The sequence below is a fragment of the Vulpes vulpes genome, chromosome 2, assembly GCF_048418805.1.
Source record: "Vulpes vulpes isolate BD-2025 chromosome 2, VulVul3, whole genome shotgun sequence".
Taxonomy (NCBI): domain Eukaryota; kingdom Metazoa; phylum Chordata; class Mammalia; order Carnivora; family Canidae; genus Vulpes; species Vulpes vulpes.
The window spans coordinates 156,640,414-156,662,958 of NC_132781.1; the positions used below are offsets into that span (position 1 = coordinate 156,640,414).

Genomic DNA, 22,545 nt, shown 5'->3' on the forward strand with positions numbered 1-22,545 from the left:
CTTGATCCTGGGACTCCAGGATCACACCCTGAGCTGAAGGCAGATACTCAGCCGCTGAGCCACCCAGGTGTCCCCCAGAGCATCATCTGACAAAAGTTTATGGGGCTGCAGAAGTGGACAGAGGCCAGTCAGGAAGGGCCTAGTAAGGTGGGGTGTAGATTTTGGACTTTCTCCTTGGGTCCCCAGGAAGAGCAAGGAAGATAATAGGAAGACAGCCCCGCAACACACACACACACACACACACACACACACACACACACACACACACACACACACACTCCTTGCCCCAAAGAAGGATTTTGGCAGTTATCCAAAGGGGCAGCCTTCCATCCACACAAGGATCAAATCCAGAGCCTGGTCCTCTGGACCAGGACAGGACTGAGCCATAGTGACAATAAGGCGATGGCAACAGGAGCCTGCCCGTGGAGTGCCCACGGTCCTGCAGGAGACACAGGTGGACTCACAGTACAATGGCCTTTTATAGACCAGGTGGCTCGTCCACAAGTGGTGCCAGACCAAGGCATGCCTCCACACCTCTGCTTATACTGCCCCTGCCTCCTGGAATGCCATCCACCCATCTAGCAAATATTTATTAAGCTCCTGTTATATACCAGGCATTGGGAAAACAGGGACAATCCAAGGTGGATAGAGTTCCTGCCTTCACAGAGCCCTGGAATGCCTAGAAAACTCCTGTTCATGCCTCAAAACCCTATTCCAATACCCTTTCTCCAGCATGAAGCCTTCTTTGACTCCCCCAAGTAGTAAGCTGCTTGCTCTCCAGTGTTTTTCTTGATATCCTAGGACTTTAAGTGTAGAAGAAAGAGGAAGGGAACAACCAGCCACTGAAAACTCACTGTGTACCAGTCCCCAGCCTGGGGACTTCACAGGCCATATCCCACCTCGGCTCTCGGTGAGCCTGCCAGGGAGGAAATGGTCTCCCTTTTCACAGATGAGAAAATGGGCTCAGAGAGGTTTACTCTTTGGCCGAGGGTCACACAGTCAGCTGGCGAATGGTCACACTACAGGGTTGGCCGTTGCCCAAGCTGTGAGCACCCTGCAGACGGGGGGGTGGGCCTTGTGGACATCACCTGCTGCCCTCAGGCCTCAGCACAGGCAGGCCGCCCAGTGGGGTGCTCCAGGTGTGGAGGGAGTGGGCCGAAGGCGCCCTGGAGCCCGGCTGGGGCTGCGCTGCCTTCCTTGGGGCCTAGGTGGCGATGTGCGCCCTCCGTCTCCCCAGCCCCTGCAGGCATCCACCTTCAGCTCCCAGCTCCCGATCCCTGGCCTGGAGAGCACTCTCCCCTTCTCCCCTCGCCCCAGCTACCTCTGCCAGGCATCCTCCCGCACCTGATGGGGGCTCCCCCCTCCTGGATGGTCATGACCGCAGGAGGGCCTCAGCGCAGGCCAAATCTCCTTCCCCCAAAATGTTGCGGAGGACCTCACTCTTCGCCAGAGTCAGCCCCAGGAAGCCCACCGGCTCAGGTGCCAGGGACGCTCCCCTGCTGGCCTCCCCTTCCCTGTTGCTCCAGGGGGGCCTCCCCACACCCTGCGAGGCCAAGAAGACCTCTCCGAAGCTCCTGAGACCCAGTCAGAACATCTCAGTGACTCCGCAGGGCCCAGTGGAGGCGGGGAGCGAGAGAGGACGGCGGCGACAGGACCTTGTCCAAAGCGCCCAGGAGTCGGGCCAGAGCTGGGATAGAACCTAGATTTCTTGATCTGTGCTCTCAGCAGTCTCCAGCACCGTTTGAAGCTGTTTCTCCAGGGCCCCGGGGGCGACTGGAGAAAAATGCAGTCTGACCAGTTATCTGCTGTGCTACTAATAAAAATAACAACAACTCCCCTCTCGGCCTGGAAGTCGGCCTTTTACCTACATTACCTGGCCTGCCAGGGGAGATGGGTGCTGCTGCCCCTCTCTTTGCTGAGGCCTGGAGAGGAGGGGCGTGCGTGGGTCCCAGCTCCCTGGCCAGGGGTCCCACCCAAGGGAGGGATGGGGGTGGGGACTAGAGAGGAGAGCTGGGTTTTAGGGAGGGGGGAGGCCGTCAAGTTGTGAAGTACAGGCGGGGGACGCTAGGAGTGCTCCTCCGCCTACCAGATGGTTTTACACCGTCCCCCCCTACACACACTGAACCTCTTTCAAAGCAGCAGCCAGGCTCTGCCTGGGGCCAGACTACCTCTCCTTGCCCCCTACCCCCCTCAGCTGCAGCCCCCACAGAGCCATCTGGGCCTCCACTGACCCTCGGGGATCTGGTTTACCCTATGTGCCCTTGGGCAAGCTCCTTCCCCCGTCTTGGACTCAGTTTCCCCATCTGTTTAATGAGTGAGTTGGGCTTTGAGTTTGGCCTTCCAGGTCTCATGGTCTGACCTCTCTGAGGAGAAGTATAAGGCGAGAGCAACACAGGAAAATGGGAACGGCTGCGTACAGGGCATCTGGCAGGTGTTGGGCACCAGGCGCTGGCTTCTTTGCTGGTGGCACAGGGTGGCCAAAGGCACAGGTTGCCCAGGAGGCTCAGGGTTAAAGGGCATTACCCTCCCCCCACCTTCCTGGGCCTCTGTTGTCTTATCTATATAGTCAGGACAATAAAACTACTTCATAGGGGTGTAAGGAGAAGCCCACAGTGCTGACGCATATGATGTGCTTCAAACAGCTCCCAGCACAGAAGCACTCAAAAGTTACTATCACCACCGTCACCATCGCCATCATCACCATCATCCTGTCATCCTCGTCATCCGGGTCATCACAATTATCACTGCCATTGTCACGACTGTCCATCCCCTCCTTCTGGTCTGCTCCAGCCCCTGCAGGGATCAGTCTGTAAAGAAAGCCCCTGACTGGGCACCAGAAAAGCCTGGGCTCTGCTCCCATCTCTGCCCCCCCCCCCTCAGTGTCTTCCCCTGAAAAACCGACCAAATAAGATGTGCGGAAACTATCCTGGGCACACAGCAAGGTCACGCATGGAAAGGTTCCTAGCACGGGGCATGGCAGTGGGAAGCGCCTGGTGCACACTTGTTTCCTTTCTCCTTTACTGAATCAAAGTACAATTTTCTGACAGAGCCGAGCAAGCATGCAGTAACACCCCAGCTAATATTCCCGAGCGCTTACCGTGTGCCTGACGTCGGCCTAAGGGCTTTGTTGATTTAAGTTACTTCGTTCTCCTAGATGCCACTGTGAGGTGGACAGAGACATTACGCCCATTGTACAGACAGAAACTGAGCCATGGAGAAGCAAAATGCCATTTTCTGGAAGCCTCCAGGGCTGCTCAAAGCCCACCCAGAGTGAGCCAGGCAGCTTCAAAACCCTTCCCTCTGCTGCCTTCTCCAGTGCTCCCACCAATGCTGCAAGGTAGCAACTGTCATTGTTCCTATTCTACAGGTGAGAAACTCAGACACAGAGAGGGGAAGTCATGCCTCCAGTGAACCAATGACTGAGTCAGGATTCGAACCCAGGTCTGGGTAACTCTTCTACCTGGTTCCCTTACGGCACCAGAACCCACCTGGAATCTGGCACACCCATGAGGCCTCCATAGCACCCAGGGGGTGCAGGCCAGACATCCCTGGCTCCAGGCGGCTATGGGGAGGTGAGCCCTTATATTTAGTACCCTCGGTCCCAGGAGCTGGAGGTCTCAGGTGGGGGAAAGCTACACTCTCTCAGGAGGGCAAACAGTGTTTCTCCCCCAGCCCCACCAGCGTTCCAGACATCAGGGAACAGGTGCACAGATCCCCGGGCCTGGGCTAGGTGAGGGGGGAACTCGTTTGGCAGCCAGAGCCCTGCGTGAACAAGAAGAAACCCAGCCTGCAGCCCCTTGGCCCTGGCAGGAGATTAACAAAACAAATACCCGAGCAATCTCAATTTCAACACTCGGGGAGGGGGGCCGAGTGTCAGGGCCCAGGGGGAGGGAGGGAAATGCAGAGACATTTTACCACCTAAATAACTTTCCCTCTGTTTAGTTTCACACGAACGTACACTCAAGTGCACGCTCACGCACTCTCTCTCCCTCTTTTTACATTTTTATTTTATTTTTACAAATGCTCAAACTTTCCTGCCACAAATTATTCTTGGCCGGGTTACAAGTAGAAAGGCCGTGTGTATCCTTCACTTGACAAAAAGAGAGGGGAGGGGGGAATGTGCGGGCTCTTATGAAATATTTTGGTTGTGGGTTTGAGGTGGGATTTCTTCCTTACTTTTCCCGACTGTGCCTTCGCCTGGGAGGGAGGGTAGGAGCGTTGGCCTCCTGGGCATAAGCAGCCTCCACGCTGGTCTCCATCCTTCCACTGGCGGCCGCTGTGCCTGCTTACCTACAGCTGCCCCAATGGGGTCCTGAGGCTCTGGTTTCACCAAGCTGATTCGGAATGGCATTTGGGAAAGGCAGACTGGAGCTGGCGTGGGGGGCATCTCCCTGCACTGGAGAGTCCTGTCTGGAGGCCTGGGGGCCAGGACATAGGTCCCCAAGTCCCCAAGTGGTCTCATCCCTCTCTATCTGGGACCCAAGAAAGGGGCTGGCCCTGGGCCCTCCCCAGCCATGCAGAGGGGGGTGAGCTATCCAGTCACCCCACTCCCCATCCCGCAGTCTCATGCCCGCAGATTTGGCTCCTGCCCCTCCCATCCTGCCCCCCACCCCACTTCACCTCACCACTCTACTCCCCCCACTCCTACCCCCACCACCCCCTTCAAGTTCTTCGCTCCGGCCACGTCATTTCTCAAACACACTGAGCGTTTCCCACCTCAGGGCCTTGGCCAGTGCTCTTCCCTCTTCCCAGAACTCCCTCCCCTCCGCTCTCCTGTGAATCGTCCTGGGCTCAGCTGGATGGCCACCTCCTAGGAGAGACTTTCCTGACAAGCAAGGACCTTATCATTTGCCATCTCGGCCCCTTGTTGGCTTTCTTCACGGCAGGCAGTTTGTTCGAGGTTGCCCTGTCCACGCTCTGGTTTTGCTCTGGTCCTGGTCCTCCCCCCACCGCGTGAATAAACAACCAAGCAAGGGAGGGAATGAGCAAACGAAGAACTGAATGAATCAGTGAGGTCCTGAAGGCTGGACCAATATTCCGTTCCTTCCACTGACAATTAACCCCGGGTTGTCCAAGGCTGTCCTCTGTGAGGGCTGCCTTTCCCGAAGCTGGCTCAGAAGGCACTGGCTAGAGGCATCTGGGGTCCACCAGGCCAGTGGGGGTCTCTGACTAGGCTCTGGGCCCCCCAGGGACCCCACTGCATCACCAAAAAACATTTCCTAGCCATTGCTGACAAAAGCAAAATCACACATAGCAATGGCCAGGTGAATGCGCGCCCACTTCTGTGCCCAGGGCCTCAGGATCAGGCCACACTCATTCCGTCAGAGAGAATTTATGAAAACCGTGCAGATTTACATAGATGGTGTTATGAACTTCTCAATGCTCTCAAGGCTCACCTTCGGAGGTGCTGTGGGGGAAGAGATTACAGATGAGGAACCCGGGGCTCGGCGGCGGGGGGCCCAGAGGCACACAGAGCACCCTCGTCGTGGCCTCTGCACCATCGCTGGGCCTGTCCTTCTGCTTTGACCGTGACTGCGCGGCTGTCCACCTTCCCCAGCTGCGTGGCCCAGACACTTGGAAGCCGGCCTCGGTGCCTCCCTCCCCCTCGACTCCACACCCGAGCAGCCTGAGCCCCGTGGGGCCTGCGCCCGGCGCCTCATCCATCCCACTGCTCCTCCCGTGTCCCGGGATTACCGTTATCAGCCTCGACTTGTCCGGCCACAGGGGAGCAGACAAAAAAAAAAAGTGGCCCCTGATGCCACCTTGGGAACTGTGTCATTTTATTAGTGACGAGCGAGTTTATGGAGCTCTGTGGTGTATAATTATGCTCTCATTTTATCGATCAGCAGCTTGAGGTTGGAACTTTCTCATCCCTTAATGGAACCCCTGGCGCTCCTCTCCGCCAATTACAGTGGAAATTAATGGCTACTTACTTATGATTGAGCTCATGAGCAATCATCCGGGGGCAGGTTACGTGTGAACCATGAGGAACAAAACCATGGCTCTTCAGACGGGGTGTCCAGCCAGCCTCCTGGCCAGCACCCATTTGCCCTGGTCAAGACCTTCAGAGGGTTGCCCAGTGGTTGTGTGGGAGGAGTGGCGTACGGTGTCCTTGCTTAGATGGATCGTCAGCGTTCTTTCACCCATCCCCGGCTGGGGAGGACGGAGATTAGTGGTGTGTGTGGGCTGTGGGGAGATGGGCAAGAAGAGATGCCAAGTAGGAGAGCAGAGGCCCCCAGACTGGAGGGAACTGCACAGGGCGAGGGCAGGAGATGGGAAGAGGCGGAGGCTACCTTTGCTAAATACCTTCTCGGTCTTCAGAGTTATGGGCGCTGCCTCCGTCCCGTGAACCAGGCACCTGCTGAGTGCTGTAGAACAGAACAGGCAGGAATATCTGTCCGCAGGAAGCTTCTCATTCTCATGGGCAGCAATGGGCAATGAGAGGCGAACATACACTAACCGTGGGGTTTTGGGTCAGGAGCAGATGAAACAGATCAATGGGACAGAAGGAAGAGAAGCCAAGCCTCAAGACGAGACATGGAAGCCCGAAGGGGAAACATCTTCATGATCCTGGGTAGGAAGGCCCTTCCTCAGCAAGGCACAAAACCCTGAAGCCAGGAAGAAGAAACAGATGAATTTAAAAATATGTAAACATTAAGCCTTGAGGAATAAGGCCTGGACAGAAGGGGCTGGGGGTGGGGAGGGGTGAGAGCGATGTTCACCAGGCTCACAGTCCCAGGGCACCGCTGGACACAGCCTTGGCCCACATGTGTCCCTGCCCCTGCCACTCCCTGCTCCCCTCCAGCCCTGAGAGACATACCAGGGGCAGGACCTGAGGTCTCCCAGCCCTGTTCTCAGCCCCACCGCCCGCCCCATCGGGGACTCTGGGCTCTGGCTACCCCTGGCCTGGACAGCTACTCAGCCCCAACCCCTGCACAATCCCCCACTGAGAGGGCAGGTGGAATGGGCCGCCTGGGCCCTGAGGAAGGGACCTGTCCCAGCTCTGCCCGGGTCTGTCCAGGGCCTCCCTCACCATGCTGAGGACACCACGTTTCCCTCTCTATGGCTGCCTTCCCTGCTGCTACCCCATCCCCACTCCCGCCTGGACATCCTGAGGACTGCTCCACCCCAGCCCCAGAGCCACCAGCCTCTTCAAAGATGTGCCGGACATCGTCCCTCGAGTGGTCTTCCAGGATCTGCCAAGAGGCCTTCCCCAGCCCAGCAGCTCACTCACCTGTGGTCACACAGCCAGGAGGTGCAGGCAGGATCTGAACCCAGCTCTGGCTGGCTCTACCCTCCTTTCTCCCTCTGCACCTGCCCACTGGTGACCAGCCTGCAGGCCATACCCAGATCCTGCCTGGAAGCTGGATTGCCTTACCTCTTGGAACCAGAGACAAGTTGAAATTGTGGGGGTGCCCAGGTCCCTAAAACACAAGAGTGGGGTCTAGGTATATCAGGCAGGCAGGGAGGAAGGAAGGAGAAGCCTGCAGGCTGAAACAGAAAGAAGGACAGAGGAACAGGAGAGTTGACGGAGAGGAACAGAGGCAGAACCAGGGGCAGGGATGTGAGCTTGGGCCTAGAGCCCCAGGGGCGTGCCCTGGACCCTTCCCTGCAGGACAGGATGCCCTCAGCGCACCTGTGGCACAAGGCAGCCAGGCCACTCAGTGGCAGGGATGGGGCAGCAGGGCCCAGCAAGGCCATGTGGGAGAAAGAAGCTTCCTCCAGGGTTACTGCGCCCTGCTACCCCACACTGGCCTGAAGCCCCCCTGGCCAGCCCTCCCGCTGCAGCCCCCAGGTGTGGAGGAGGGAGTCTCTCTAGGGAAGCAAGCAGATCAAAAGGAGGAGCAGCGGCTCAATCACCAGCATGTGCCTCCCTCCCTCTCTCCATGCACCAGGAAGCCTTCCCACAGCAGCTCCGATGTGGTTCAAGGACTCCAGGGAGGTCCCAGCCCAGCGCGGCTCCTTCCAGCCATTGCCTGGTCCCTCTGCCAGGCTCAGGCTGTCTCCCACGTGGGTCTCAGCTACCCTTCCCACCCTGCCACTGGGCACATGCACACACTGCCGTGCACAGGTGATGCACACACCCCAGAGCAAGCAGCTGTGCATACCCACTCTCTCTATCCTTGCCCAAACAATGGCCATCTCAGAGGACAGCGTGCCTGGGGCCTTGGGTTACACAGATCACCACCCACACACACACCTTCTCCCTGACACTTGTCCTGGGGAAACTGCATTGAAATGAACACCCAGTACCCTACTACAGGGAGAATGGGGAAACGCCATGAGGCGACGCGGGGCACCGTCGTCAGGCCCCCAGGCATGCTTCCTGGACATGTGGGTCAGTCTTCAGACCTCAACTCCTCCTTGCCTGTACTTTCCTGGGCAAGTAGCAACCAGAAGCCATGCAGGGAACACAGCGTGGAGCTGGCTTCAGTGCCAGCTTTGCCCAGTCTGTGTGGCCTGGGCAACTCACTCAACCTCTCTGAGCCTCAGAATCCTCATTTATGATTGAAGAGGAGCCAGGCATGTAGGAAATACCACTTTCCTAAGCCCTACCCAGCAGAGGAAAGTGAATTGTTCAAAAGGTCTCCCCCCTGCATTTCAGGGTTGATGGGAACAGTCATCATTAACGGGCAGCCGGCCTAGTCTAAGTTGGGCACGTACGCCGTCTCATTCGGTGCCCACAGCTGCCCCGCCAGGGAGGGCCCCCTATCGTTTCTGCTTGGCACATGGCATGCCACCACTCAGTGGTTGAGGCTGGCCTAGATGATCCGAGATTGCACAAAGCTGCACACCCAGGTCCGCCAGTGGACCTCTAGAACTGTCACCTTACCCCTCATGCCTCCCCTGTGCTGTGGCTTGGGACTGGGGCCCCCCTGCTTACGGCCCCTGGCCACATCAGGGTGCACACGCACACGGACACACCCGAGCAAATGCACGATGTGGCTCCCACGTAAGCTGGGCTCCAGATGCTCTCCAAACACTAATGGCTCTGACCTGTGTCTCTCCAGGTGCGGCCTGTCAAATCCCCTGAGGGCTAATAATTATGTCGAACTCAGCGTCTCTGAGATGGGCCTTCCCTTGCCCACCCAAGGCACCATCACCAGTCACCACCATCACGCATCAGCCTCCTCACTGGTCTCCCTGTCTCCTCTTAGTCCCGAGTGACCCTGCTTCAAGTCCTGCAATGGCTCCCCTGCCACTCAGAGCAAAAGCCAAAAGCTCCCCACACGCGATCATGTGGCCCCGTGACTTTGCTGACTCCTCTCCTCCCGTTCACTCTGCTCCAGCCATACTGGCTTCTCTGCTGTCCCTAGAACACCCTAATTGCATTCCCACCTCAGGGCCTTTGCACTCACTACACCCTTGCCTGGGTCACCCTTCCTCCAGACAGCCACGGGTCTCCCTGCCTCTCACCCCTCCTCAGGTCCCATCAGCCCTCAAAGGTCCCATCTGCGAGGCCCTCGTGCCCAACCACTCAGAATAACCCTCCCAGCCCCATGGTCCCTCTCCCCTCACTGCTTTCCACTATTTCCCTAGCACTTATCATCCCCTAGCATGTTACTAATTCGTATTGTTGTTTAATGCCCATCTCATCTCAGGAGGACACGCACTCCTGTGAGACCAGGCATCTCCGTCTGTTCAACTCCTATTGTGCTTGGAGCCTAGAACAGTGCCTGGCACATGGTAGACCCTTAATAAATATCTTTGCTGGAAGGAAGGAAAGGGAGGGAGGGAGGAAGGAGAGGAAGGAGGGAGGGGGGGAGGCAGGCAGGGAGGGAGGGAGGAATGTCATCAGAGTGGTGGAGTGGAGGCTGAAGAAAGTAGGGCGGGGAGAGGAAGGGAAAAGAGGAGGAAAGGGATTGGATCAGCACAGGAACAGACATGAGACAGATGCACAGCTGTGGCCCAGCATTCAGAGATGGATAGGTCAGACCGCACACACGCACATGTGCACACACCCATCATGCATCCCTAAATATGCATATACGTGCAAATCTACCCCTGTACACGTGCATACCCACACAGGACCCTCTAGCAGTACCCCGTTCCGGCCCCGCACCCCTCATCCCCTCCACCCTACCCCTGCCCTCCACCCCTTCCCAGGCAGGGAGAGACGCTTCTCCAGCGGGCCCCACTGAGTGGGGCAGGAAAGCACCAGCTCCTTCTCAGAGCTGATTTGGCTCAGCGTCCCTGCTTGTAATCTGCTCCTGGATCAGTGCTCACAGGGGCACTGGCCCTGGCCTGAGGGCAGGACCCTCACCTTCTCCCAGGAAGTCCCACAGAGTGCTCCCACCCCGAGTCCCCACTCAGCTGTGCTCCGTCCCCTTCCCCTGACCAGTATAACCTGCTCAGCTGAATTCTTGCTGGGCATTTTCAAACAATTCCAATTATTTGGGGGAGGAGTGAGACTGTGACTCCCAGGAGGGGCTTGTGGGGAGAGGAGGGAGAACAGGGGACCCCCTCCAGGATGGGGCAGCCTCTAAGTCGCTAGTTCTGCAACCAAGAGTCCCCCGGCCCTGTCCCACCCTTACAGCCTCGGTTCTCTGAAAATAGCAGATTCAAACGCCCAGGCCTGTGCGCCCACAGTGCTTCCTGCCTCGAGGGTCCTCCCCGCACTTCCCCACTAGCAATCTCCTCCACCTCCTTCAAGGCCTCCGTCAGGTGTCTGACACCCTCCACCTGTCCTCATCTCTGTTATCCGTGCCTGTTTAGGTGTCTGCCTCCTCAGCCAGAGGGGGGTCTTTGAGGGCAGAAAGCAGGATGATGCATCCATACCTGCAGCAGATCCCAGCATGGGCCTGGCTCAGAGCACGGGCCCCGGAAATTTGTTCTCAGAATGTGAGAATGGGATGGGAAGGGCATGCCTGGACCAGTGGCCAGGGTCCTGGGTCACTCACTACTTTGCTTGTGACCCTGGGCAAGTCACCCACCCTCTCTGTCCTGCCATCCCTACCAGGGCTGTGGGCGCCTGTCCCTGAGACCACTGTCCTTTTCACAAGGACTGCTGCTGTCTCACCCATTATTGTGCCAGCACCATCATGGGCACCCACACACCTTCTACATCACCCTGTCTGCACGCAGGGGTTTTGTTTTCCAAAGCAGAGCTGCACCTTGCCCCTCTCTGGACCCCAATCAACCAGCAGAGATCCCAGCACATTCTGGAAGCTCCATGTTGTAGACAGAAGGAAGCATCCTTAGTTTGGTCCCATTCCCTTGAGCTGGCATTCCCAGTAGAGAAAGCTAGAACAGGGCAGGGCCCAAGCTCTAGGATGATCCCAATGACCTCATGTTGCTGCCCCAGCCCTGGCTGCCTAGGACCAGCAGGGCCACCAACTGAACGATTTCTCTCTGAGTCCCTATGTTATTCTACGGGAGCTGGGGAGAACCTCCAGCCCGAATTTCCAGACTCACAGAGCATGTGAGTCACAATGAGAACTCAGAGAGTGAAGCCCCCAGCCTCAGTTTCCCTGTCAGTAAACTAGAGGCCATGTTCCTGCCTTTCAAGGCTGTTGGGAAAATGAAGGGAGTGACAGCAGAGGAGGCAGCTGGCCCAGTGCCTGACATCTGACAGGAGACACCCCTCAATCCTCCCAGCCCCTCTCCTCAGCACCGCACGACTGCTGGCAATATGAGGACTGGTGCTTCTCTAGGGTTCGGGCTCCGGGTGGGGGGGGTGTTACACCTTAAAATGCATTATTCTTGTCCTAGACACGGTCCCTAGATTATCTCATTGGCCTGTCACACCAGCCCTAAGAGGAAGAGTCTGCATCCCCATTTTACAGATAAACAAATGGGAACTCACTCAAAGTTACCCAGCCAAGAGCAAAGAGCCTGAGGCGATCGGCTCCCGTGACTGCCTCGGCAGGGAGGGGGCTCGAGGGATGTCATGAAGGCCAGGTCAGACCTGGCGCCTGGACCCAATGCCACCACCCTGCTGGGCAGCAGGACACTGGAGCCTGGAAAGATCCAGCGTGGATGCCGCCTAGGAAAGAGTCCACACAGCTGCTCAGACTGGTGAGCCCGGGCTGCGTGGGGAAGCTCTTCCCACCCAGTAATCTCAGTCAGGATTTGGGCAACTTGTGGTTCGGGAGTCATCCCTGCTGCCCCTGACCCTCACATTCATCAGGGCGACAGGAAGACAGAGATGCTAAGCCAGGCCCCACCTCTTAGACCACTTCCTCTAGAAGATTAAGACTCCTGGGTACCCCCACTCCACCCCCCACCCCCCCACCCCACCTTCCACCCCTCCACCCCCCCACCCCCCCCACCCCCGCCTGCCTCTCCCACCATCAGTGCAGGAACAGCTTCCTGTTTTGCCAGGATGGGCGCCTGTTGCTACGGTGACGGCAGGAGGTGCCCCCTCCAGGTGGCTGATACCAGGCTGGGCCCCTCCCTGGACCTGCCCTATCACTGCCGCAGCCTCTCTAGCAGCTGGGCTGGCAAAACCATCTGGTCTGCGATCAAAGGGGCCGCAGACGGGCACTGCCCTGGGGCCTGGGCAAGGCACCCCTTATCTCTCCCAGGCCTGGGGAACTTTCCAGACTCAGGACAGCAGGAGCCCAGTGGGGCAGGAGGGGCAGGCTGGTGTGCAGGGGAAAGACACTCCCTGGGAGTGGCAGGAGGGACTTGAAACTTGCCAGGAATGAGGCCTGAGCCCAGAGACAGGACAGGTCGGTGGCTCGTCCTTGTGGTTCTCTGTGCCCATGTGCTCCTCATCCTGCGGGAGCCCCAGCCAGCTGTGTGATGTAGGGCACGGCACTCTACTTCCCTGAGCCTTGGTCTCCTCTGCTGCTAAGTGGGAATCAATGCAACGGTTGTGAAGACCCCAATGTGAGAGGCCTATAGGACATTGGGGTAGGGGGACTCCGCTGTAATAATAAAGATATTAGTTACCATTCATTGATGATAAGCCCTTAAAGGGCATTATTCTCATTTCATCCACATGGCCACCTGAGATGTGGTCCCTACCATCACCCACATTTTACAGACGAAAACACCAGAGGTCAGAGATGTCAGGAAATTGTCCCAAATAGCACAGATCCTAAGTGGCTAGTAAATGTTAGCTGCTAATACTGCTTTTTCCCTTCTACCATATTTTGGCTAAACTCACAGCCACCCTGACTGGTCCCTGACTCCATCCTCTCTCCTCAGTCCCTCCTACTAGACCACCCACACAATCCTCATCCATTGGTTCATTTTTTAAATCCACCTAACAATAATTAAAGATTGATATTTGCTAGCCCTCGATAATAGCCGGAAAGTGCTGAGCTCAAGCACTGAGCTAAGGGCCCTATAACCTTAGTGACAGCCCTAGGAAGTCAGAACCATTCATTATAGGGCATGAGGGATTGGAGGCCCAGTGTCTACAGACACACGCACACACACACACACACACACACACACACACACACTGCTCCAAATGGACTGAACTTCCATTTCTGGAACATACTTCACTCTGCCTCACCTCCTGGTCCTTGCCATGCTATTGTCCCCACCTGGAACAAGCCATCCACTGGCAGTCTGCGTCTAGGCTGGAGGCTGGGCTCCCGGAGGACAAGGAGGATGTTTTCACTGTGCACCGTGCCCCAGCGCAGGACCTAGTGCAGAAGCTCGGCAGATGAGGTTTTGAGTGTGGAAACAGTGCAGGACTAATTAATAAGGGAATAACTACTTTGGGATCTTATTCATAGAAACCTGACAAAACCTAAGAGACAATACCCAAACCCCTGTGTTTTCTGAGTTCTTTCCAGATAAAACAATTTCAGCTCCTATAGCATTTCCATATGATAACGGTCAGGACGCTGAGATTCCAGCAGAGGAATAAATGAACGAGTGAGTGAGCAGCGGGATGAATCCTTGGGTGAGTGTGTTAGGAAGCAAACAAGTCCGTGAGCTAGAGCATGAACTAGAAACTTGTTGAAACGGCAAAGTCAGTGGATGAATAGAAAGATGAGCCAGTGAATGGATGGGGCGGGAGGAAAAGGAAATGAAAGAAACCCCAGCAGCGTCAAGTACACGAGAGCAGGTCAGGGGCCTCCCCTCCACAAGCATCGCAGAGGGTCACCCCAACACTGCCCAGGGAGCCCAGCACCACAGGCTCTATAGGGTTGGCAAACTACAGCTCCTGGGCCAAGTCTGACCCACTTGTAAATAAAGTTTTATTGGAATACATTTTTGCCTGCATTCTTTTTTATGTGTTGTGTGTGGTCACTGTCATCCTGCAACAGCAGAGCTCAGTAGCCACAACCATGACCATACGATCTACAGAGCCTAAAATATTTTCCACCTTGCCCTTTCCAGGCAGAGTTGGCTCATCTCTTTAGCAGAGCCCCTTGCTGGAGGGACCCAAACAGGCATCCTGCCTGGGATCCTCCCATTGCTGGCTGGACTCCTCCCCGCCTTCAGGGGGTCCTTGGGACCCCACCTGCACATCTCCGGGCCTGGGCCCACCTCGCCTCTCGAGGCAGCCCTTCTTGCTCTAGGGCAGCTCAGGCCATCAAGAGCTCTTCCTTCCGCTGAGTGGAAATGTTCTGTCCTCTTTCTTGCCCCCACCCTCATCCCGACCTCCCGCCTTGACCGCGGGTGTTTACCCTGACCTCTGCCCTGTGTCTCGTTCCCCACCAGCCAGGACGGCTCAGGCCCGGCTGGATCCATTTCTCAACCAGGGAGGCAAGTGAGTCACCGAGTCCAGAGAGGGGACATCTGCTGGGCTCCGGCCTTCAGCTAATCTCACTAATTCTGTGAGGGAGGCCCAAGCCACCCCTGCTGCTCCGTGTATGCACTTGGACATGGCGTGGAAGCCAGCCGGCTTGAGAGGATACTCACTTGCCCAGAATTGTGGGGTGTTTCAGCCCCGAGTGTTTATTTCAAGTTTGGTTTTGTCTTCAGCTCCTGGGATCATTTCCCAAAAGAGCTGCAGAAATCTGGCCTCGACTGGGCATGTGCACGGGGAGGGAGAGGGGCTCCCATTTGACCCCCACAGACTTCCTGGGCCCACTTCACAGAAGAGCACACCCCAGTTATCCAGTTACTGGTCCAGGGTGCCTGTTTTCCTGTTGCCTCTCTCATTCTGGAATCTTCTAGAATCATTCGAGACCCATACAAGCCTCAGTAGGTTGCTTCGGACCCATTTCCATGGTATTCCACTGACACCTTAGCTCCATCGCACAGGTGGGAAGCCTGACTCATGATACGCGTGGCCTCAGGACCCTGATTTCCATGAGCAGGTCACAGACCAGTGGGCCCCCAGACAGAGGAGCAGGGTGTGCAGAGGCAGGCTGGGGGTTACAGAGCATGAGGCCCGGGATCCTAAACCCAGTGGGAAGAAGCGAAGGCATGCCAGGAGGGAGCAGCCCGGGCAAAGGTGTGGGGGGTCTGAGGAGCTTCCTTCCTCACCGACGCTAAAGGGGGTGGTTTCTTGTCTGTTCGACATGCCCATTGCCTCTGTAACCATGACTACACGGAAAGGATCTGGGGACAAGAGGAGGGAGAGAGAAATAAGAGAAGGGAGAGCATAGTAGTGATGCACATGGGCTCTGGGATCAGACCGACTGGGCGCAGGCCTGGCACCACCGCTTTTCAGGCGAGCCTCACTGGCCCCGTCCGTCCAATGGGGCTCATAATGCTGAGCTCACAGCTTTTCTCAGGGCGAAATGAGGTAATGCAGTGTCGAAGCCTGGGCCCAGGGGCTGGCACAGGCCAGGCTCTCGGCCAGCGGACACCCTTTCCTTCCCCACGGACTCGGGGGATCACTTGCTGTTCGAATCTAAAGCTTATCCGGAGCCAGGCACTATCTAATCACCGTGGTGTGAACCCTCCACCATCACCCGTCTGACCCAGCGAGTCCGGGAGGGGGCCACGCCGCCGCGAAAGCATACCTGGCCTGCGTCTGCCCCCGTGGCGTCACCTGCGCACATTAATGAAAAATTCACGGCGCGGAGCAGAGCCAGGCCAGACCAGGAAATTGCAAAGTCGCGGGCGCCTTACCTCAGCCCCGCTGCACACTCTCTGCTTTTATAGCTCCACGTGTAATAACATAAAAGCATAATTTATTAAAGTATCACTTTAAGTGGGGATGGCAGGAGGGGGTCCGTGCCCGAGGGACCTTGAGTGCCACATTGACTGGAGATGCCAATGGAAAGGGGGGGGAGGCAGTCTCGGGGCGCTCGGGCTGCCTGCCCATCACACTCACCGTGCAATGGGTGGACAGCCCGGGAAGTGTCCAGAAGCAGTGAGCAACAAGGGCGGCACGGCCAGGAGTCATGAGCTGGGGCGTGTGGGTCTGCATCCTGTCTGCGTGACCCTGGATGGATCACTTCTCCCCTCTGAGCTCCAGTTTCCTCATCTGTAAATGAAAGGGTTGTGGAGAGCTCCTGAGTCCCCTGTTAGCAGCTCTCCTACTAGGCCTGCTCCTCCCAGAGCGAAAGAGACTTCCAGGCACTGAGCCGTGCCAGGAAATGGCCCTGGGATTGCCTCATTAACCACGGAGGGGTATTTACACTGGGAGAAACAAATATTTATCTCTGAACCAAGTAGGAGGAAGGTCTTTGGAACCCCAGTCTCGTATCTGGCTCAGCCCCACTTGGGAGAAAGGGACCAGGTGGGGAGGGGAAGGGAGGAGGGGGTGGGAGGGAGGGTGCAGGGACAGAGGCAGGGCTGGGAGTCACACGAGCCTGGGTTCAAGTCTCAACTCTGCTGCCCTCCAGGGTCATGACCCTGAGCACAGGTCCTCATGCCCCTGTGCCTCTGGGTCCTCCCAGGAAACGTGGCTCTCAGGACACAGTTAGCTTTCAGGGCGAGTGGACATTTCAAGGAGATAACGTGTGCCTGAAACAGGGTAGGTGTTCAGTTATTACCGACTCTGTGCCAGGCACTGTCCGGGGCTCTCAAGATCCTGTGCGGAGGGAAGGCAGGCAAACAGCAGGTATTTTTATTAGGAAAAATGAGGTGGGGGGAAGGAGGGTCTCACCCAGAGACCTACAATACTCTAAGCTGGAAGCATCAGGGGGATAGCAGCCCTTTAGCACATGGACCACACAGACTTTTTTTTTTTAAGATTTTATTTATTTCTTCATGAGAGAGATACACACACACACACAGAGAGAGAGAGAGAGAGAGAGAGAGGCAGAGACACAGGCAGAGAGAGAAGCAGGCTCCATGCAAGGAGCCTGACGTGGGACTCCATCCCGGATCTCCCAGGTCTCCAGAATCAGGCCCTGGACTGAAGGCGGCACTAAACCACTGAGCCACCAGGGCTGCCCCACACAGACTTTTTAAAAAGCAATAAATATACACCAAATGATGAGACACACAATAGCCCCCTTCTGACTTTCATTCGCCCACCTTCCCAAAAGGCATAGTGGATGGGGTGCCTCACAGGGACAGGATACAAATTTTCCGAACCGAGTTCAGGAGCCTTGGTTTGTCCAAAGAATTATATGGTGATTCCTGCTTGGGGTCTGGTTAGTGAAATGGGAGAACTTCTGGAATCTGGCTGGTTCTCCCTACCTGCACGGCTACCCCCCGACCCAGGCCAATATCCTCTCCTGCATGGCTATATGAGGAGCATCCTGGCTGGTCCCCCCACTTCTACCCCCACCCCCAGTCTGTTCACAGATGCAGTGTGTTCTTGTACCTTGAAACCAGTTGAGGGTGGTTGGGGTTGGCTGACAAGATGCCCGTGAAAGGGCTGAACTAGGAGACATGGACACAACACTGGAGATGACGTGGTTGGACGTGGGAAGAACTTCTTGACTTCAGGGAAGAAGCACCTGTAACGTACCCTCAGGGGAGCTGCAGAGGCTTGAGCTCCCAGTTCTGCAGGGCGGCGTCAGGTAGCTTCTCGGTGGGTCCCCGACACGGGGTGAGCCCAGCAGACCTCAGAGTGTTGTGGACACCAGAATAGCGCCAGGCTGGACAGATGGGGGCGGAACTCTTTCCCGAAGCTTCTGGGGCTGAGCAGTCACCTCACGTACCAGACCTTATTTATTTAAAGTTGTGGTTGTTGAGTTTAGTGTTTGTTGAAATGACTCTGGGGCCCTCCTCCTGCGAGCTCCGGGCCCCACTGAGAACTTGAAAGTGACATTCCTCAGGCCAGCTAAGAGGGGTGGGGGGAGACACCTCAGGGTGCTAGCAGAAAACAGACTCGTGCAAAAGGGATAACAGAAGAGGGGTTTCAGAGGAGTGGGTCCATTCCCATCCAGCAGGGGATGGTGTGGTGCCCAACTGGCAACAGTGGGGAGCTGTTAGCACCCCTCTGCCCCGGGCGGGTGCCAGGACTGGGGCAACACACCATGTGGAGAGCTGCAGAGGACTAAGGCCAGCCCCTGAGAGGGAGGCTGCAGGGAGGGAGCAGGCCCCCCTTCCTGCTCCTACCCACCCTCCTCCCCACCCCATGCTGGCTAGACCCAACCGGAAGCCAGAGAGCAAGGACCCCGGGGATGCATAGTGCTGTCAGGTCCCAGATCCAGGAGCAGGCCCGGACGGGGTGGACTGGGGTGGGGGCCGGGGGCCACTCACACAGGCCCCAGGGCTGCTCCTTTTATAGAGTAGCTTGAACAGGGCCTACCACACGTCTGAAGTTTCTACTCCACCATGGCTCCCGATTCTAGGTCTTTCCCAAAGACCCCGGGCCACAGGTAGCTCTGTTCCCCGGGGGACTAATTCGAAGCCCACCTCCCTGCTTTTGCTCAACCCGAGACTTCCGCTGGGGTCCCCTCTCCCCTGGGCTCCCCCTGGAGAACCTGCTCCTCTTGTACAAACTGGTTCGACCCTGCTCAATACTCATCGCTAATGCAAAGAGGGGTCAGGAACCCATTAACGGCCAAGCTCACCCGAAGTCAGTCCCAGCTCCACCCTTCCGAACTGTGGGAGTCCAGGCAAACAACCTCCCCTCCAGAGCCTTCTGTCTGTCCCTGAAATAGTCCCACCTCCCTCAGGGGTGGATACAGGACTGGGTGGGGACTGGGTGAGGCCCCAGCACTGGCCTCGTGTTGGAGGTGTAGGAAGCTCAGGGCCGTCGTCTATGGTTACCGCACTCCAGTTCCTCACAGGGGAGAAACCGAGGCTCCTAGAGGCCCGTGACTCACCCGGCGCACACGGCCAGGGGACCAAGCTGCGGGCCGATCCGATCTCACCCCAAGCCAGCCTTCTCGTGGCACCAGGCTGCTGCCTTCTGCGGGAAGCCCTCCGGGGTTGCTCAGTGAGAAGAAATCTCTCCGTCTGGGTGTGGTTGCTCTAAGTATAGTAACAGCTGTCACAGCCATGGCCTTACAGCGCAAGGCCCCGACACCTGGATACACGTAATCTTTGTGACAACTCTCTACGGTTGTCCCGCCGTCCTCCCCTTGTGAGGACTCGGGCGCACAGAGAGGTTAAGGCGCAGCGCCAGTTGGATCAGCACTTGAACCCGGCGGCCTAGCTCCCGCGTCTGGACCCCAGCCGGGCCTGCCGCCTGCCACACTGGAAGGAAGCTCCCGGAGGGGAGAGCAGCTCCCGCGCACGGCCTCTCCTCTCTTGGCTACGGCTGGGTCGACCTGTCTTGGGGGGAAGCTCATGCGGAGGCGGTGAGCAGTGACGAAGGCCACAGTTGGGGGGGCCTCCACTCAGCAACCCTGTCTCCCCAGCCCATCAGACCCAGCTCTTGCCCAGAGTGCGTGTAGCCTCCTTGACGGCCAAGCCATCCCTCACCCCACGGACGGCAGGCTCGGATCTGCAGCGGCCCCAGCCCCCCAGCGCTGCCTGGGAGCCCTCGTGGCACCCCTACGACACCCCGCATCCGCCCCCTTCTCTGGAAGCCCCTCCAGGTCCGGGAGGATGCTTCCCAGCCAAGCAGCCTCCGCCCCTTCCTCTGCCTGGCCCGGCCCGGAGCGCTCCAGCCCGCCCACGGGAGCCGACGCCCGGAGAGGGGCTCTGGGCCCGCCTGGTGCCGCTAACTGGTCCGGACGCACCCCCGCCCCTCCCCGAGCCTCAGTTTCTCCCCGCGAACCAGGAAGGACGGGAACAGCATAGCACGCTCCTTGGGTGGCTCCCATGCTGCGGAACGCTCTCTCGCCCACACTCTCTCTCACGCACATACTGTCTCTCCCACACTCCCCCCCCACGCACACACAGTCTGCCGCACACACTTTCACACTCGCACACTCTCACATACACTCACATACTCTCACACTCACGTATACACTCTCCCACACACTCACTCACACTCACATGTACACTCACACACTCACATACATTCTCACTCTCACATAGTCTTACACACTCACATTTTCATTCACAGTCTCACACACTCACATATACACACTCTCCCACACACGTTCTCACTCTCACACACAGTCTTACACACTCACACTCTCTCACACAGTCTTTCACTCTCTCATACACACTCTCACTCTTACATACACACAGTCTTGCACACTCACAGTCTCTCACACTCGTGCACACTCACATCCTCACTCTCATATACACACTTTCTCACACATACACACGCTCTTTCTCACACACACACACAGACCCACACACGCACACACAGCCCATGCCAACCTCTCCCCAGGACACTGAGTCTCTCCGTGGATTGAATTACCAACATTTCCTAGTGGGAGGAAGGGAGGCGGGGCAGGAGAAGGAACTGTGAATTCTGTACACCAAGCCTGTCCCCAAAAGGCCTGGACCAAATGCGACAGCGTGTCTGTGCCCCTCTGCCCCTGGGTGGGGAACAGCGTGGACAGAGCACAGACAGGAGAGGTTCCCCAAAGCCAGAAGGCCAAACAAAAGATGCCCAAGGAACCTCACACAGATTCACACTCACTCCTTCCTCGTTGATATAACCACACACCCACACAGTCACACGTGTGCACACACGGGCTTAAACACACATGTATGTACCCTACACACACATTTACCCACATACACGAGCCTCTTTTTTACTCAGTCAACAAATATTCATTGATCCATTCTGCTATGAAAACCTCACTCCCCATTTCTCACTCTCAACCTCACACTTGGTCACACCCTTACACACACACACACACACGCACACGTTCCCCACACAGACTCACGCATCCCAAGGCTTAAGCTGTGGGCTCCTTCCAAGACCCTGCAAGGGCCTAGTAATGAGTTCACATGATGGTCAAAGCCAAAAAGAGGTAGGAAAATCGGCAAGACAGAAGTGTGCCAGGAAGTTCATTAATAAAAATATTATGATATTTTCTGGACTTGGTAATGTTTGTGGTATCTGTCAACTTTAAAAACCATCGTAATTTGTTGTGGTTTCATTTCTCATTTCAGTCTTTAGCATTCACAATTTGTATTATTTTTCACAAAGAAATCCCCAAAACTGAATACATTTTTGGCCACACCAGGCCTGATCTGCCCCCATAAAACCCCAGATGTTCAAACAATCACACTCACCATCTCTCACATCCGCAATGTCACACAGGTATTCACATCACCACATCGTCTTTCAAGTCAGAGCCAGTGTCACACACACACCCTGGACACACTCGATCTCTCACACCTGCCTTCTCATTCCCATTTCGGACAGGTGGACAGGCAGGGCACCTGCAGCCCACCTGGCGTCAGGGCAGATCCCATCACTCCATCTTTCCCAGGCTGCTGTCCTGACCTGCGAACATTTGGCCGTCCCTGGGCCACCCCCAGCACTCACTGAAGCACACAACTAGTCCCCAAGATGCCAGCCACTCGCCCTCCCACACCATCCCCAGGACGGGACCATCACACACCCTGACTCTGCCCCCACACTGCTATGTGCCCACTGCCACCTCAGCAGGAAACTGCAAAAACCCACAGAACATTCTGGAATTTTCTTGGAGACCCCCCTCATTCCCCAAAGGCAACGATATTGATAACAGGATCTGAGAACGGGAATTAGACAGTCTTTCCTGACTCCAACACCTGTTCTATGCTCACCGGGAAGTGAGTCAACCTCCCAGAGCCTCCGTTTCCCCGTCTGTAAAATGGAGCCAATAAGCATACCTCATAGGCATGTCATAAAGATGAAGCAAACCCACGCAAAGCACAGAGCAAGAACCCAGTGCCTGGGAGTACCCATTCTATTTCCCTCTCATGACGGCAGGAAGGCGAGATGGGAGCCCTGGCCCCTCCGGACCGGCTCCTCCTGCGTCAGTCGGCCAGTCCACACCCGCCCCCAGCCTGTTGCCTCAGCCACATCACCCTCTCGGCCACCCGAGTGCTGGGATCACCAGCGCACCTGCTTCCAAGGGCTCTAATTTCCTGTAAGTGTAAGAATTCAGGTCAGACACGGCCCGCAGCCTGGGGCCCCCCTCCCGGCGGAAACCCATAAATAGCCGGGCTCAGGCTGCTGGCCCGGGCACGAGACTTTCTCTCCTCATACACGGGCACCCCGGGCCTCAGCACGGCCCTGCGAGGCCTGTACGCAGACTGCCGCTTACACGTGGGGACACTGAGGCTCTCGGGAGGAACCAGTGTGAGAGCCTGACCACCCTTAGGATATGCCCCCCGACCCCCCGATAGAGGCCCTCCTGTCAGCCCCCAGCTGGCAGC

The 22,545-nt window shown here is 56.9% G+C and overlaps 1 long non-coding RNA gene across 1 annotated transcript in view; it reads right to left on the reverse strand.

The window, feature by feature from the left end:
- Positions 1–16,195: 16,195 nt before the first annotated feature.
- LOC140597993 (uncharacterized) overlaps positions 16,196–22,545 on the reverse strand; it is a 76,520-nt gene continuing 70,170 nt past the window's right edge. Inside the window, exon 3 of the long non-coding RNA XR_012000115.1 lies at positions 16,196–16,348. This is a non-coding gene — a long non-coding RNA (uncharacterized lncRNA). The remainder of the gene's footprint in view (positions 16,349–22,545) is intronic.